The following is a 17,474-nucleotide window of genomic DNA, read 5'->3' as shown; positions in this document are numbered from 1 at the left end:
AACTAACAAACAAACAACCCGACTCGTAAATTAAGAAGTATTGATACAATATTAGGGAATATGGTCAGTGTCTCATATTGCCTTTGTTGTTGGTATTGTGGCTTAACATATTTAGCGCCAGCGGACGAGGACAGAAAGAAGACAATGACGACACAATGTGGTTGAAGTCAGTGCATTGCGTTGTCAACGCTTTCCTTCGGTTATCATCCGCTGGCGCTAAATGTGTTGTATAAGCGTATCACTGTTTTCCCTTTGCTTGCAGGAAACCATTAACCATACTTTTACAGTTAGACGTGGAAACTATTTAAATTACACCTATACAAGCTGATTACATCAACAGGGAGACGTTACTTACACGACAAATCGCAATTTTTCAACTATTAATTTATCGATACACGCATGACTGGCAGTAGCTATTTGAAAGTTGCGTCAATTGTGAAAAACACTAGCTAAACTATTATTTGTAGTCCATTTGCAAATTGCGAAATTAAGGCGACGCAGCAAAAAAAAAAAAAAATGACTCGCCCTCCCGGCCCAGCAATAATGAATGTTCAGGGAAGCTGCTGAATGCCACCGCCACCGCTACAAAAGCTAGAGGGGGTGGGCGTGGGGGTACTTAATAATGCGAGAATGTTCCGGCCCGTGAAGCAATAAATCTGACGTTAGCAACCGATGGTACCAAACCCACGTGACCAATGGATGAAGTCACCGCATCAAACGTTACCTCAAGTCGCGTGATGACGTCATCATCACATGACAGCGTAACCTTGTAACGTCATGCGATTACGCCATCACGTCAATTGCGACGTCACGTGATGGTGTCACCTGATAACAGCATGTGATAACGACATCACGTAAGGCTGCACTGCCTTTGGGATCAGCCTACATTTTTCCGTGAGCCCGACGCCGCGAAAAATGCCGACCAACAAGAGGGTAACAGCTTCGCCGTAAAACGTAATTCCCATTTGGGACTCAATTGCGAAGGTTGGCACCTGTTTCAGCAAAACCGTGCAAGGAAATGCAGTGGACATTCCGCTGGCGCTCCGCAGTTAGTTTCCTTAAAATACCTTCTTTGTTTCATGCAGACAAGACTAAGTGCACCGTTTATTTATCAGTAGATCTTGCGTTCAGCTATCTCGAAAGCGGTGATAACATCAGAGATTCCGGTCAAGGCCATGCTTGTGCTACGAGCCTGCCTCAATGGCTTGAAATCTGCACTTGCTACATGTGGCCCATTATATTCACGGTATCCGGCGCTATAAAACAGCATACGAGAACAGAACACAGAGACACGGCGCTATTCTTGCAAGCTATTATATTTACGTTGACAACTGAATCCCAAACTATTATTTTTTATTTATTATTTATTTATTCAATACTGCGGACTCGTGGTCCATGCAGGGTGGTTATTACAAATAGAAATACAAAATAAGTAGCAATGACACAACAATAATAAAGGTGAAGAGCGTTATGCGAAGGTTCGCACTTGTTTCAGCAAAACCGTGCAAGGAAATGCAGTGGACGTTCCGCTGGCGCTCCGCAGTTAGTTTCCTTAAAATACCTTCTTTGTTTCATGCAGAAAAGACTAAGTGCACCGTTTATTTATCACTAGATCTTGCGTTCAGCTATCTCGAAAGCGGTGATAACATCAGAGATTCCGGTTGAGGCCATGCTTGTGCTACGAGCCTGCCTCAATGGCTTGAAATCTGCACTTCCTACATGTAGCCCATTATATTCTCTCAATACGCTGAGCTTGAGTCTTCAAAGTGCCGACGTAAGGCCGGGAAACTTCGCGCAAAGCACCACCGTACTCTTTCTGACACGCTGGAGAGAAGCTTCAGTCTCAGCTCAGCAAGTCAATTACCCTATAATTACCATCTAAACTAATTATTCTAGCTAATAAATTATTTTATGTTTTTTATTTTTGCTACAAGTTTGCTCTCCGCGTCCAGACGTAAATGTGATAAAGACGTAATTTTTCTTGACGTGGGATGATGTTTGGTTCATTCTGGGCAAAGTAAGTATTAGTGAAACCTTATTAATGAGGTAATTGAACACCGAGGTTGCTCTCGCAAGCAATACTCGCGACATTGAAGAGGGCGAGCGGAAAGGCATAGTGAGGTCAAGGAAGCAAGCGATTCGAGTAATTGTGCGAAAAGGTAGACAGTAAAACGGCATTTTAAGAAGCTCTTATAAAAAAAGGGGGGGGGGGATTAAACATTTGTGGTTCAAATCTATGCCGCCTGTTCATGAATTCGAGACTTCGCAAGCAGCTTACGGCATGACCTAAAGCAGTCACAGATAGATTACGCAAAATAGAAAAAGAGGCGTGATTTTTTAAAAAAGGCAATGGGCTGTGCGATGTTTTTACGTTGCACTCGGTCAAAGAAAACGGCGCCTATTCCGTTGCTAATACGCCCCTCTCTTTCAGTGTACTCCCCGCGTCTCTCTTTCATTGTTTGCCCTCTACTTAGTCACAAGCTCTGTCTAAAGTAAGGTAGAGAAGAATCGCAGATCTTCACATTCTAAAGCAACCCACTTCATTGATTATGAGTATGCTTAAGTTAAGAGGATAGGCTGTCGGTTTTTTTTTTATGGCAGGCTTTTGTTTTTGGCAAAGAAAAAAATAGAACCCGCTTAGCCAGTCGCGGCTACTCTTTGAAGCCCGTGAAAATATTAAAGCATGCAGAAGGCTTTAAACAACGACCCCGGTTACGATTGTATGCCTAGGGACGCTGACAGCACTGGTAAAGCAGAACAATGGGTAACACACGTAGGTCCTGCAGTGAGAAACGAAACTGTCGTTTCACAATGAAACTTGGCGCTCGGAAAATGTACGCATTACACGCAGTGTCTTACAAGAAAAAAAAAAAAAAGACGGCGACCTCAGTCCTGTTGCCAGGCGCCGACAGGCGTATGGAGAAAACGTGGAATACGCGCAAACCGAAGTACTACACCACAAGGAAGCCGGAGCAAGAAGGAGAGCAAAGAGAAGGAGTAAGGAACATGCGTCGTAGGCGTAAAAAGAAAACAATGGGCCCTGTCTTCCGCGTGCTAATAGAAAAATAAGCAATACATGCAGCGAACACATCGCCGCTGTTTGGAACAAACCATCTAGGCCTGTACGCCATCTAGGCCTGTACGCTTGAATTGTTTGTTTCAGCCAAGCCTCATTAGGGAAGCCGGCTGGCCAACGCCAAAGAACACTCACGAATGAAAAATTTGTGAATTTCGCCCTCACGCATTACAGAAACGCATATGGAATATGCAAAATCCTCATCCACACACAAAATTGACTTGGGATTATGGGAAAGAGTGTTCCACACTTACTGTCATGGCTACCAGCGGCGCTGACTAACATAGGTCTAAATACCCCATAAAGTGGACGGGAGGATGACCGCCGCCGTAGCTTAATGGTAGAGCATCGGACGAAGGTCGCAGGTTCGGTCCCTGCCGGCGGCAAGTTATCAGCGCTTGCTGGCGCGTCTTTATAGCACTTGTCTTATCAATTGTTTTACCATTTGCTTGCATGTTTTATCACTTCAGACGTTATGTGCGACTGCTTTTTAAAAGAGCTAGGTGTTCATTGGGCTTTGTAATGAAAGTATAGCGCCGGAGGTTCATGGCTTGAGAACTCCGAATAGAGACGCAAGGCAACTTGCTTTATATATATATATATATATATATATATATATATATATATATATATGTATATATATATATATATATATATATATATATATATATATATATATATATATTGTAGGCATTAATTGGACTTCATCTTCCTCATCTGTACATAACCATCATCAGTCATCGGCTCGGGCGTCTTCTTCGTCGGCGCCATCTTGCCTTTGGCGTAATAAAGCGCCGGCTTAACCGCTTTATTTCAAGTGGTGGAGGAGCTTTACGATCCCTTCGACCTCTCTTCTTCTAAAGATCTCTCCTGGAGCTCCGTTCGGGACGCCGCTTACGCCAGCAGACCACCATGTCACAAGATGAGCCCACAGTGCCAACTCACCCGGTCCAACCGCCTGCCGCCGCCCCTACCACTGCCAACAACCCCCCTCGCGACCCTGAAATCTTCTCCGGTCTGCCTGGAGAAGATGTCGAAGACTGGCTCGACAACTATGACCGTGTAAGCGTTTACAACAACTGGAACGAGGCGTCGAAGTTAGCTCGCGTACAGTTTTACGTATCCCAGGTAGCCAAGACATGGTTCCTAAATCACGAGAGCGACTTCCGTGATTGGTCTTCCTTCAAGGACCAGCTACGGCGGATTTTTGGCACACCGACGGTTCGTTCGGAAGTTGCGAGGAAGAAACTGGCTGAACGCGTCCAGCATTACGGCGAGTCTTATACCTCGTACATTGAGGACGTTCTTGCGCTTTGCCGCCGTATCGACGATGCCATGCCAGAAACTGATCGCGTACGACATCTTCTGAAGGGTATAGGACCTACCGCTTTCAATGCCCTCACCGCGAACAACCCTTCGACGGTATCGGACGTCATCTCTGTGTGCCAGCGGCTTGATGCCCTACAATCCATCCGCCTGCGACCCGACTTTTGCGAAAACCCCTTGGCAAACAGTATGGAGCTCCGATCCATCATTCGAGCCATAATCCGTGAGGAATTGCAAGCCTACGGCTCACCACCTTGCAACAACGCTCACGCACAACCCGCCTCCACTGATCTGCGAAGTATGATCAAAGAGAAAATGACAGCCTTTCAGAGCGCCCACCATCCCACCGCTCCACCTTGCCCCCAACCGGCTTCGTACGCACACATCGCTGCAATGCAACCTTCACCACCTCCAGTCACACCACCTGTGCCTGTTCACGACCATCTAGCACCTCTTGTTGCCCGAGCACCGAATCCGCCATACCATTCCGCCTGGCGTGCCCCACGGCCTGTCTGCTATTACTGCGGCATTCGGGGACACATCTCCCGGGTTTGTCGACGCCGCCAGCAGGACGAACGTCGTGGTTATGCTGCTTTCGAACGTGACCAGCCATCTCGATTTTACCACCGTTACGCCGACAATGTTTTCACTCGCCGATCGCCATCGCCGGCCGACTTTTCGAACACGACCATCAATACACGTACCTCCAGACGACGTTCCCCATCGCCACTCCGGCGCTCTGTTTCGCCGCTTCGGCCTGTCTCTCAACTCCCTGTCCAGCGATCGGAAAACTAAACAGTGCAGTTTTTGGAGGGAAAACTGCATCGCCGCGAAATGCCTCAAGTCCTCCTGAACGACCGTCAAACATGTTATTGGTGATTGTGCAAGGTGTGCGGGTTTGGGCTTTGATAGACACGGGAGCAACGATTTCTGTTATGCGTGCGGACTTGTGTTCTCGTTTGCGGAAAGTGAAGACGCCCTACCTTGGATCATCCTTGATTGGGGCCAATGGAGCAATCATTCGACCATTGGCTCAATGTACAGCACGCGTCTTCATTGACGGTATCCGTCATCACATCACTTTCGCAGTTTTAATTTCCTGTGCTCATGAACTCATTTTAGGCTGGGACTTTCTCTCGTCAGCGTCTGCTTTAATTTCTTGCCGCCAACGTGTACTTCAGATGACCGAGACCGATCATTGCAGCGAGCGTATCGATGAGACACGACTGCGTTTTTCCACAGCTGCCGATTCCGTACTGCCTCCGGGTCAGGAGCAACTGATCCCGATCACGTCTACGCATATTGCCAATGGTGACGTGTTTATCACCCCTTACGGCCGCTGTCTAGCTCGTGGCATTGTGTTCCCATCCAGCCTGGTGCGATTCAAAGAAAGTGCTGCGGTAATTGTCGGCCTGAACACCACCACTGAGACTATTCTCCTACCTCAAGGTTCTGCGGTGACCTGTTATGTGGATACACAACCGGCATCTTTCGTACCTCTTGACGCCTTGCAAGCTCATCCTCCACAGAACAAGCCTATTTCTTCATCCACCTTTGCTTCCGGGATAAACCCCGACCTTCCTGCTCCTCAGCGTGAGGCGTTGCTGAAATTGCTAACAAAACATCAGGCCTCCTTCGACGCCAATGCTTCGTCACTCGGACAGACCACAGTTGCGTCTCATCGTATCAACACTGATGGTCAGAATATTGTACGCCGTCGTCCCTATCGAGTCTCCTTGGCCGAACGCAAAATCATTGAGGAGAACGTGGCCGACATGCTTAAAAGAAACATCATACGACCCTCTGCCAGTTCTTGGTCATCACCCGTTGGTACAAAAGAAGGATGGATCGGTACGATTTTGTGTTGATTACCGCGCGCTCAACAAGATCACCCGAAAGGATGTATATCCGATGCCTCGTATAGATGATGCACTTGACTCTTTGCAAGGCGCGCAGTACTTCTCCACCCTTGACCTTCGTTCCGGATATCGGCAAATTCCAATGGACGAAGCGGACAAAGAAAAGACCGCCTTTTCTACGCCGGACGGTCTTTACGAGTTTAACGTAATGCCCTTCGGCCTATGTAATGCCCCCGCCACATTTGAAAGGATGATCGACACTGTTCTTCGCGGCCTCAAGTGGAAAACTTGTCTATGCTACACTCTTAAAAAAAAGAGAGTCAAAAGGGAGTCACGTCTGCTTGACTCTCTTTGTGGCAGCCGATGACCACCTTTTTTTCTAAGGGGAGTCACAATGCTCTGGTCGACGCTCCTGAATGAAATAGATGACTCCCTTGCTCCAAGGGAGTCAGTGATGGTTCTGCATATACAGGGTGGGTTTTTTAAAAAAGAAAGCTTCACTGGCTGCGACCAAGATACAGTTCGCTGCTTTGGCTTGTGGTATACCGAAAAATTTTGGTTGAGAATATATAACATGGATTCGTAAAATGTGGAATTACGCACGTATTGTGTTATGGCTTCAGTTACGATACTGCTGAAACGGCGCTTCGAAAACGTCTACAAGTAAACAGGGTTCTTAAAAAATCTTGCCCCCAAGCGAAACATTCAGAGTTACGACAACGTTTAACAATGGCAGCGCTGACAAATTTGCGAATCTTCGCACGTTTGCAAGCGAGGTTTGTAGATTCCTACGACAGCATGTATGGCAGAAAACATACATTTATTAGTGAAATGGACGTGCATGGTGTTGAACGCACTGGCGATCGGGAACACATCTAACTCGACGGCCGTAAAAACATGTGCCGCAAAGCTGGCATGATAACCGCGCAGACCGGTTATCAAGGCGACGCTTTACCGCGTCTCCTAAAGAGCGACAATACTACCAGAATTATAGCTCGCGTGGTCATCATTTCTGCCCGCCACAGCTAAACTATATCTTCACGATAATCCGCGCGGGCCACCAAATCGCTCAGCAAACGTTGAGCACAGCTAGGCACGCACACACGGCCTCACCGCACTCTCCCTAGCCCCTAGAGCAGGGGATGCACGTTCACCTGCTCCCCCTCCCACCGTACAGCCCTTACAGACACACACAGGGCACGCTTCGCCTCCTCCACCCTGATATTATTCAATGGAGCTTTAACTATGCATGGATGTGTGTTCTATAGCACCAAAACAAAACCGAAACCATTTAGGCGTTCGTGGAGGCTACTTTAATCCAAAGCCGAAGCCATCAATACGAGACAGCCATTTTGGCCTGGCGTCGTGAGACGGCATTGTTCGTGATCCGTCTCGTTGTGGTCGTTCTTTAGTCCGCCAGAATAATCTGTGTCGTCAGGCGTGATTGCAAGTGGTTGTTTTGCGTGACTTTCTTCGTGCTATGCATTCGTGGCGTAGTATCGTATCGTCGGCTCGCTCTTGCCGTGTCTGGCTGATCGTTTTGCGTGACTTTCCTTCCGTGCTATGCATTCGTGGCGTAGATCGTGTCGTCGGCTCACGCTTGCCGTGACTGGCTGAAGCAGTGTCACTCAGTGTTTGGGAAAAGCAGCCTCCGGACGGAGAAGTCCCTGCAGTAAGCTTCGTTTCGTCGTGAACTTGCCTGAGCAAGATGGCAGCGCATGACGGATCCCAGTGGCACCGACAGACGAAGCCTGTGGACTACGCTCCTACGGTCGTTATAGATTTCAGGTGAGTTCTGCCGGCTTCTGCCTACAACTCTTTTACTCGCTTCACACGTAGCTTTGCCACTTGCCTTTCTGATGTTCCAGTTGCACGGATTTTGCTATCGTGTTTCAGTGGCTTGGCAACGACGAAACCGCACTGGACTATCCAGTAGCGGGTAAAACGGAGTGGTGCGCGCCAATATCGTGTTTCCTTATTCCATACATGCCAGAAAAACATGAAATTGCGAGTTGAAATCTCGGTTGCAAGTCGAGTGTGGTGACACGTAGAGCAACGTTGCACCGATATATATTTGAAGGGTAAGTAAGATCAGCTGATCGAAATCAATCTAATGCACCCGGCCCGAACATGCCGGATATCCAGATCATGATTTTGGCTCGTGAAACTCTAGAATTTAGTGTTTCTTTCCTTTGCTACCCAGACGTTGAAACACGTTTAATACGTATTTATTCGCTGCATATTCGAACTTCTCGCCGTGTTTGCTTGTGTGTGTGTGTGTGTGTGTGTGTGTGTGTGTGTGTGTGTGTGTGTGTGTGTGTGTGTGTGTGTGCGCGTGCGTGCGTGCGTGCGCGTCCGTGCGTGCGTGCGTGCGTAACTGCTATAAAACTTTGATGCAATAGCTTTTGTAGCACGGTTTCATTTAATTGAAACAGTGGTGACTTGATCTTATGATGCTAAAAAATATCATGCAACAAAGGTAAATGTGAGTTCACTTCAAAGTTGTAGTTTTTTTTTTTTTTTCCACAAACTGCATACGAGCATAACCTCATCCTCCTGTGATACTTGCTTTGTCTAATGTGGTGTGGTGCTAGTACCTAATAGTAAACACAACACCGGCTAGTAATAATGGCAGTAAACATACTGCTCAAACGCTGTGTTTCGTGGATATTGGATGCCTTTGTTATACCAGCCGTGGTTCAGTTCGTTATTATTTTCAACACAAAGATACAGTCTACAGTGATGTTGTGGGCAGTGGACAAAAATCCCTTAAAATGGACTTGGAAGCGTTACGCTGCGAAGCCCAAGGACGCGGGTTCTATTCCTGACCCCGGCAGCTGCATTTAGATGGGGGCGAGATACAGAAACTTCCATGCCCTTTGATTTGTGCACGTTGAAGAACTCCAGGTAGTTGAAATTAATCCGTGATCTCCCACTACGTAGCACCGCTTAATCGCATTGTGCTTTTCGCTCATAAATCTCTAGCAATTATTGCTTCGTCATTATACCTCGAAACACTCGCTGTATCCTATTTGAATTCTATTCGCCATAGTCTGCAATGAATATTTAGCACTTTTTACAGCGGGTACCTCATTTGACATTCTTTTACAATGCACCTTAATTGTCCCAATTTCGTGCCATAATCAGCTGTTGTTTTTAATATGTATATAAGTCACTTCAGCACTGTTCCTTTTTGTTTGACCGCTTCTCATCACCTCAATTGTTTGAGGTTTGAGGTGATGTTTGTGCTGCACAGTTTGCCCGAGTTTGCTCCCAACCCTCTATACTGGTCAACGCTGGCTGGCGGGTTGTCCTTCCAGACAAACGGAAAAACGAGACCTTTGCCTGTTGATATAGATCTGAAGAAAAAATGGCACATTAGGCCTTTAGAATAGCTGCACCTTCGTGCAGCTGTTCTGAAGCCAGGCACTAGAAGGGCACGCTCACAATGATGCGACAGAAAGAAGGCAGTGAAGGCAAGCCTAGTCTTGTCGTACATTCGCCATATTTCGTGTAGCTGTATACACATTTTGCCGTTTTCTTCGTTAAACTAATAATAACATTTGGCGTTTAACATCCCAAAACCACGATATGATTGAGAGACGCCGTAGTAGAGGGCTCTGGAAATTTCGACTACCTGGGGTTCTTTAACGTGTAGCTAAATCTAAGTACACGGGCCTCAAACATTTTCGCCTCCAACGAAAATGCAGCCGCCGAGGCCGGGACTCGATCCCGCGACCTACAGGTCTTCGTTAAAATACTGCTAGTCTAGTGGTTATAGTGCTCTACTGCTGACCCGCAGGTTGCGGGATCGAATCCTGGCCGCCGCGGCCGCATTTTCGATGGAGGCGAAAATGGTTTAGACCCGTGTGCTTAGATTTAGGTGCACGTTAAAGAACTCCAGGTGGTCGAAACTTCCGAAGCCCTCCACTACGGCGTCTCTCATAATCTTATCGTGGTTTTGGGACGTCAAACCCCAACAATTATTATTATTATTAAAATACTGGTGCCATGCTATACAGGGTGATTTTTTTTCAGACAGTACATATCTTTTATAAAAAAACTCTATGACAGTCACGCTCCAGTAGTACTCTAGTTCGAGGCGGAAATATTCTGCCGCAACAAAAAATGCGTTGACGGGACTAATTAACAAAAACCCGTTAACTCATATTTATTTATTGACTTGAGGGCAGTTGTTTATATTAGAAATTTGTAGTGCGTGCCGCTTTATGGTATACCCATTTTTCAGAAATCATGAAAGTTTTACGTAACTCGAGATATTTATTGTGAAATTTTAAGGGCGAAATCAAAACTGATCGTGTCCGGCACACAGAAAACGCGGTTTTTCTGTTACGTCAGACCGGAGCTGCCCGCGACAAGGGAGTGACGAAATTTGAATGAAGGCGCGTCGTGGTCGTACCTTTTCGTGAAAACTGGCAAGTCATCTAACTTGCGTCAGCGGATCGCCTTACCTTTGCATGTGGCGTTTGGTGCTCATTTGTTTCTTTCGAGATGCGCGCATCCGAAACGGCAGTAATATCAACCTTTTCTTTCTATGTTTACAGATAAGTACCACACATCGCACCCAAATAATAAGCTGTTTACTTGTGTATTTCTGAATGCTTGCAGATTTTCCTGATCACATTCTGCTTCGGCCCACCTTCATTAAACTATCATCACCTTCTTTCACGTGTAGCTCCGAGCTTACGTAACAGAGAAGCGACGTTTCCTGCACTGTCAGGCGCTATCAGTTTCGATTTCGTCCTTGAAATTCAAGGATGAATATCACGAATTACGTGTAACTTTCGCGATTAAAAAAAATGTGTATGCCATAAATTGGCACGCGATACAACTTTCTAATATAAACAACTACCTCCAGGTCAGGAATTAAAAGTTAATTAATGAGTTTTTGTTAATTAATCTCTTCATTGCCATTTTAGTTGCAGCAAACTATTTCCTTCTTGACATAGAGTGTGTGCGCGAAAACATCTTGAGCATGACTATTATACAATTTTGATAAGAAATATGCGTTCTCTAAAAAAACATCCTTCTAATTGTACGGAGGTCATGCAGCGGAAACAGTTGCAGCTGGCTAAGGGAGTAACAGACCCTCAAAGTACAGCAAAGTTAATGAGTATCCCTGGTTTTGTTCATTGCCATGACACTTCATGGAATCTGGTGTGTGAGCGCTGCCCTTGTCAGATTAAAAGGTGATCGATCTGTCTGTCATCATGTGTTTATTTTTGTGCACTTGACTATTTCAGGTTGCTTCAAGACTGCACATTGAAGCTCTACAGCTGCATTTGACCAGGAAGCCTCCTTGGAAACTTCGTGTCTCGAGGTAGTCAAGACGTGTCCAAGAATTCGGAATAGCCACGCTTAAGGTCTGGCCGTGAGTGGTCTCGAATCAGTGCAACCTGCTGTCCTTTTCACCAGAATGCCACCTGACCCTGACATGGTCTGGGAACACGACACTGCCAAGCTCATGCACGCAAGCTGTGTCACCTATTGGGGTCCTGTATCTCAGATGACTACATGAGAATCCTGTACTACATGAGAACTACACATGTTGCATGTTTTGCGCTGTATGCCACATAAAATATGTAATGGATGTCGCAAAGAAGTGCTTGATGGCTGGCCATTGATTCCTATTCATAAAAACTGACTGCTGGCTATGCTAATGTTTATGCCAGGTCTAGTATATTGCCGCATTTGACAGTAATGAACGATGTTAGCGAAACTATTGCTTTTCATATCTCACTCATTCTGACAGTAATGTGTCTCGCTGTATTTCTGGACGGTGTTTCTGTATTTCAGTTCTGTACAGAACTCTCCATACCACCGCTAAATATATATATTTATATATATCATACCTTATATATATAAGGTACTTGACACACGACGTACGTTTTAGCATTAGCATAGTGCTAAAACGTACGTCGTGTGTCAAATGCCTTCCTACAGTATCAGGACCTTCGTGATCTTTCTGTAGCTCTTATATTTAAGGGTCATTCCATGCCAAGTGTCCCAGACGTGGCGCTCGCACATCGCAGCTTTTGCTGATAAAATTTGTGCCTTTTTCCTGTGCCACATGGAGTATTGTGGCAAAACATTCTTGCTCGAAAAAATTTTTGACGGTCCTGGCACCCCCTCGAATTTCGCTTCTATTTATTAAACTGTACCTAATAGAAAAATGTGTATAAAATCTACTTTTGTCTGTTGAGCTTCTAAACTGTGCTTGCGCTATCGCAGAGGTTCTGTTTAGTTGTCCCATTCATTATTTCCGAATTTTTGTTTTGAAGCTACGTAGCTTCAAAAACTACAAAAATCTTCAAAGTTCGTGAATTTTTCTTGAGCTATCTAGAACTCACCCTAACCAATATTAATAATAGCCTGATTTCCATGAAAGTGTATTTTAGTACAGAAATGTTAAGGGGTAAAATAGACTTCAGATCTTTCCGAAAAAAAATTGTGAAATTAGAGAAAATGTACGATTTGTTGCATGTTTGACCATATTTTTCATACTGATGCGGTCAAAGTAAAAATCCTCGTCATGCGGCGTTTGATAAAAGACTTCATCGTTAAGTAATGAAAAAAGTCTTATCAAATAATTTTTTTCTTTTAAGGAAGAAAATAATTTTTGAATTTGGCCCTCCGAACGCGCAGTGCATTTCATTTTGTTGCCACTTCGCCGCAAAGCACGTGGTAGCCCTTGCAGCTGACACTCGTCACAGGCAACGGCCAGATGCGAGATGTATGTCAGTGGCTCGTGAGTGGTCGAAAGTCTTGTCACGTTGATGTCAGGGCGACGAGTAATGAATTCGCGTTACAATGTGAGCTTGCTTGGCGGGCCCAATGGGAAGTATGGACGCCCGAGAGCAGCCTATGGCGTCGTTGGCACATTGTGCTAGAGGCCGTCTGTACAACATGTATACCCTGAGAAAGAAGTGTGTACAGTGTGCATTATTTCTTTCAGTATGTGTATGCTAGTTGTGCAGACGTCCCTCTAGGACATTGTGCCAACGACTCCACATGCTGCTCTCGGGCGTCCATATTTCCCATTGGGCCCGCCTAGCAAATGCTCATTGTAACGCAAATTCATTACTCGTCGCCCTGACAGCGCGACAAGACTTTTGACCACTCACGAGCCGCTGACATACATCTCGCATCTGGCCGCTGCCTGTGACGAGTGTCAGCTGTAAGGGCGACCACGTGCTTTGCGGCGAAGTGGCAGCAAAATGAAATGCACTGCGCGATCGGAGGGCCAAATTCAAAAATTATTTTCTTCCTTAAAACAAAAAAAAATGATTTGATGAGACTTTCTTCGTTACTTAACGATGAAGCCTTCTATCAAACGCCACATGACGAGGATTTTTACTTTGACCGCATCAGTATGAAAAATACGGTCAAACGTGTGACAAATCGTACATTTTCTCAAATATCACAATTTTTTCGGAAAGATTTGAAGTCTATTTTACCCCTAAACATTTCTGTACTAAAATACACTTTCCTGGAAATCAGGCTATGATTAATATTGGTTAGGGTGAGTTGCAAATAGCTCAAGAAAAATTCACGAACATTGAAGATTTTTGTAGTTTTTGAAGCTACGTAGCTGGTAGTGAAACACAAAAAAAATCGGAAATAATGAATGGGACAACTAAACAGAACCTCTGTGATAGCGCAAGCGCGGTTTCGTAGCTCAACACACAAAAATAGATTTTATACACATTTTTCTATTAGGTACAGTTTAATAAATAGAAGCGAATTTCGAGGGGGTGCCATGATTGTCAAAATTTTATTCGACCAAAAGTGTTTTGCCACAATACTCCATGTGGCACAGGAAAAAGGCACAAATTTTATCAGCAAAATCTGTGATGTGCGAGCGCCACGTCTGGGACACTTGGCATGGAATGACACACACACACACACACACACACACACACACACACACACACACACACACACACACACACACACACACACACACACACACACACACACACATATATATATTGAGAGAGCGTAGGCATCGGCAAGTTGGTAATTCATGTTTGACTTTTTGAGCGCGCAAAAGAACAGAAACGAAAAACGACGCAGACACAGCGCTGACTTCCAACATATGCTTTATTTTCTACAGTGGTACGTATATATATATATAGACAACAAAAAGCAACGCACGCAGGCGCATTGTACAGGAAGGCTTCATGTAAAACCACAAATAAGTATGCATGATAAGCAATCAAACAACCTGATACCGGATTTTTTTCTTCTTTAAGAGATCAAGCGGTCATTCCTGACTACCACTATCGTCTAGTCACCCCGTGGGCCTTGCTTAGAAAGTCTAGTTCTTTTTGGATAGGTCAATTGAAGGTGCACTAATGCACATGTCTCCCAAACTTGCAATCTTCGCCGCTTCAATTATCTCACGTGTTGTTTGTGCCTGGCTCCTTCCTGTCGCAGTGCACTGCGAATACATGGGATCGCACCCACACTTCCTGCAGTGGAAAGCCAAATGTCCCACACCTCCAGTTCGCACGTTATTTGCGTGCTCACGCAGCCTGTCATTGGCACACCGTCCCGTCTGCCCTATGCATTTCTTGCCACAGGACAGCAGTAACTCATAAACGATGTTGTTCTCACATTTAACAAAGCTTTCTTTGTGCTTTTTTTGGCACCTGGGTTTTTCAGAACCACTGTAGGAGGCCTTGCACAGATTATAAAGCTTGTTTGGTGCTGAAAGGACGACTCTTACGTTGGCGTTGTTTCCTATCTTTTTCAGCCTATGTGAGACATCGTGAAGGTACGGTATGACGGCGCATTTCTGCTTGACAGGCTCCGTTTCTGGTGAAGCCTGCTCCTCACCCTCGCGAGCATGTTTGACAGTCTTGAGAAGACCCTCCGCCACAGATGTGACGACATACTGAGGAAACACCGCCTTTTTCAGGCAGTCAGCTTGCGCCTGGAAACTACACGAACACTTGTGAGGACATGAGCGGCGAAGCGCATTCATTAGGGTTAATTTTGCAATACCCCTTTTAACTAGCTTGGAGTGGCCCGAAGAAAACGGCAGAAGCGGCTTATTGGCCCTAGGCTCGTACGACCAGCAAACCTGGTCTCGCTCAAAGAACATTCTTAAGTCAAGAAAACGCAAGGCGTTGTTTTGCGGCATTTCATGCGTGACTGCGAGCGGTTGCAGGAAACGCGTGAACAGATCAAGTACGTTTGAAGAATCATTGCCAAATTCGCCTGGACTTGATTCTAGAAAGACAACGTAGTCATCTACATATCTAAACACCTTCTTTACATTTGTGCCTGTTAGCTCTGTTTCTAGTTTCTAGTAACAGGCACAAATGTAAAGAAGGTGTTTAGATATGTAGACGACTACGTTGTCTTTCTAGAATCAAGTCCAGGCGAATTTGGCAATGATTCTTCAAACGTACTTGATCTGTTCACGCGTTTCCTGCAACCGCTCGCAGTCACGCATGAAATGCCGCAAAACAACGCCTTGCGTTTTCTTGACTTAAGAATGTTCTTTGAGCGAGACCAGGTTTGCTGGTCGTACGAGCCTAGGGCCAATAAGCCGCTTCTGCCGTTTTCTTCGGGCCACTCCAAGCTAGTTAAAAGGGGTATTGCAAAATTAACCCTAATGAATGCGCTTCGCCGCTCATGTCCTCACAAGTGTTCGTGTAGTTTCCAGGCGCAAGCTGACTGCCTGAAAAAGGCGGTGTTTCCTCAGTATGTCGTCACATCTGTGGCGGAGGGTCTTCTCAAGACTGTCAAACATGCTCGCGAGGGTGAGGAGCAGGCTTCACCAGAAACGGAGCCTGTCAAGCAGAAATGCGCCGTCATACCGTACCTTCACGATGTCTCACATAGGCTGAAAAAGATAGGAAACAACGCCAACGTAAGAGTCGTCCTTTCAGCACCAAACAAGCTTTATAATCTGTGCAAGGCCTCCTACAGTGGTTCTGAAAAACCCAGGTGCCAAAAAAAGCACAAAGAAAGCTTTGTTAAATGTGAGAACAACATCGTTTATGAGTTACTGCTGTCCTGTGGCAAGAAATACATAGGGCAGACGGGACGGTGTGCCAATGACAGGCTGCGTGAGCACGCAAATAACGTGCGAACTGGAGGTGTGGGACATGTGGCTTTCCACTGCAGGAAGTGTGGGTGCGATCACATGTATTCGCAGTGCACTGCGACAGGAAGGAGCCAGGCACAAACAACACGCGAGATAATTGAAGCGGCGAAGATTGCAAGTTTGGGAGACATGTGCATTAGTGCACCTTCAATTGACCTATCCAAAAAGAACTAGACTTTCTAAGCAAGGCCCACAGGGTGACTAGACGATAGTGGTAGTCAGGAATGACCGCTTGATCTCTTAAAGAAGAAAAAAATCCGGTATCAGGTTGTTTGATTGCTTATCATGCATACTTATTTGTGGTTTTACATGAAGCCTTCCTGTAAAATGCACCTGCGTGCGTTGCTTTTTGTTGTCTATATATATATATGTACCACTGTAGAAAATAAAGCATATGTTGGAAGTCAGCGCTGTGTCCGCGTCGTTTTTCGTCCCTGTTCTTTTGCGCGCTCAAAAATGTCACACACACACACACACAGATATATATATATATATATATATATATATATATATATATATATATATATATATATATATATATATATATATATATATATATATATAAAATGCTTAACAATTGTGGTGACGTGGCTAAGGACTACGCATTATTCGCAGGATGTTGTGCCTATAGTTTAGGTGCTTACTGATAAAACAGTAGGTTGTCATTACAATGTGAACATGTATGAAATGGCATGAAGTGTTTAAAACCGATTCAAAGAATAATTTTACGAATCACAGAAATTTCAGTTTGTTTATAGGATGAAGGCATGCAGACGTGAAAGAGAAGACACAGACAAACCAAACGCTAGCGTTTGAGCTGTCCGCATCTCTTCTGTTTCCGTGTTGCATGGCTTACTTTCTTCTAGAATCAACATTTTTTTGTTGTTTTACGCGAGCGGAAATTGTTCTGAGACTCATCTATATAAACTTCGAGTAGTATTTTATTTCCCCCAGAGGAATCGAATGCAGCACTGTAAAGTTGCTACAAAAACTTGTTGCGGCTGTCATGCATCCACCACAGTGTTCCTGTTTGAGTAAACCCGGTGGAAGTGCCTTGTTGAGTAACAAGAGG

The 17,474-nt window shown here is 45.2% G+C and overlaps 1 protein-coding gene across 1 annotated transcript in view; it reads right to left on the bottom strand.

The window, feature by feature from the left end:
* Window positions 1–17,474, bottom strand: part of LOC119372661 (adenylate cyclase type 2) — a 597,485-nt gene that overhangs the window by 130,893 nt on the left and 449,118 nt on the right. The gene's annotated exons all lie outside the window — the stretch shown is intronic.

Source organism: Rhipicephalus sanguineus, chromosome 1 (genome assembly GCF_013339695.2).
Source record: "Rhipicephalus sanguineus isolate Rsan-2018 chromosome 1, BIME_Rsan_1.4, whole genome shotgun sequence".
NCBI lineage: Eukaryota > Metazoa > Arthropoda > Arachnida > Ixodida > Ixodidae > Rhipicephalus > Rhipicephalus sanguineus.
This window is presented reverse-complemented; position numbering and strand designations above follow the sequence as displayed.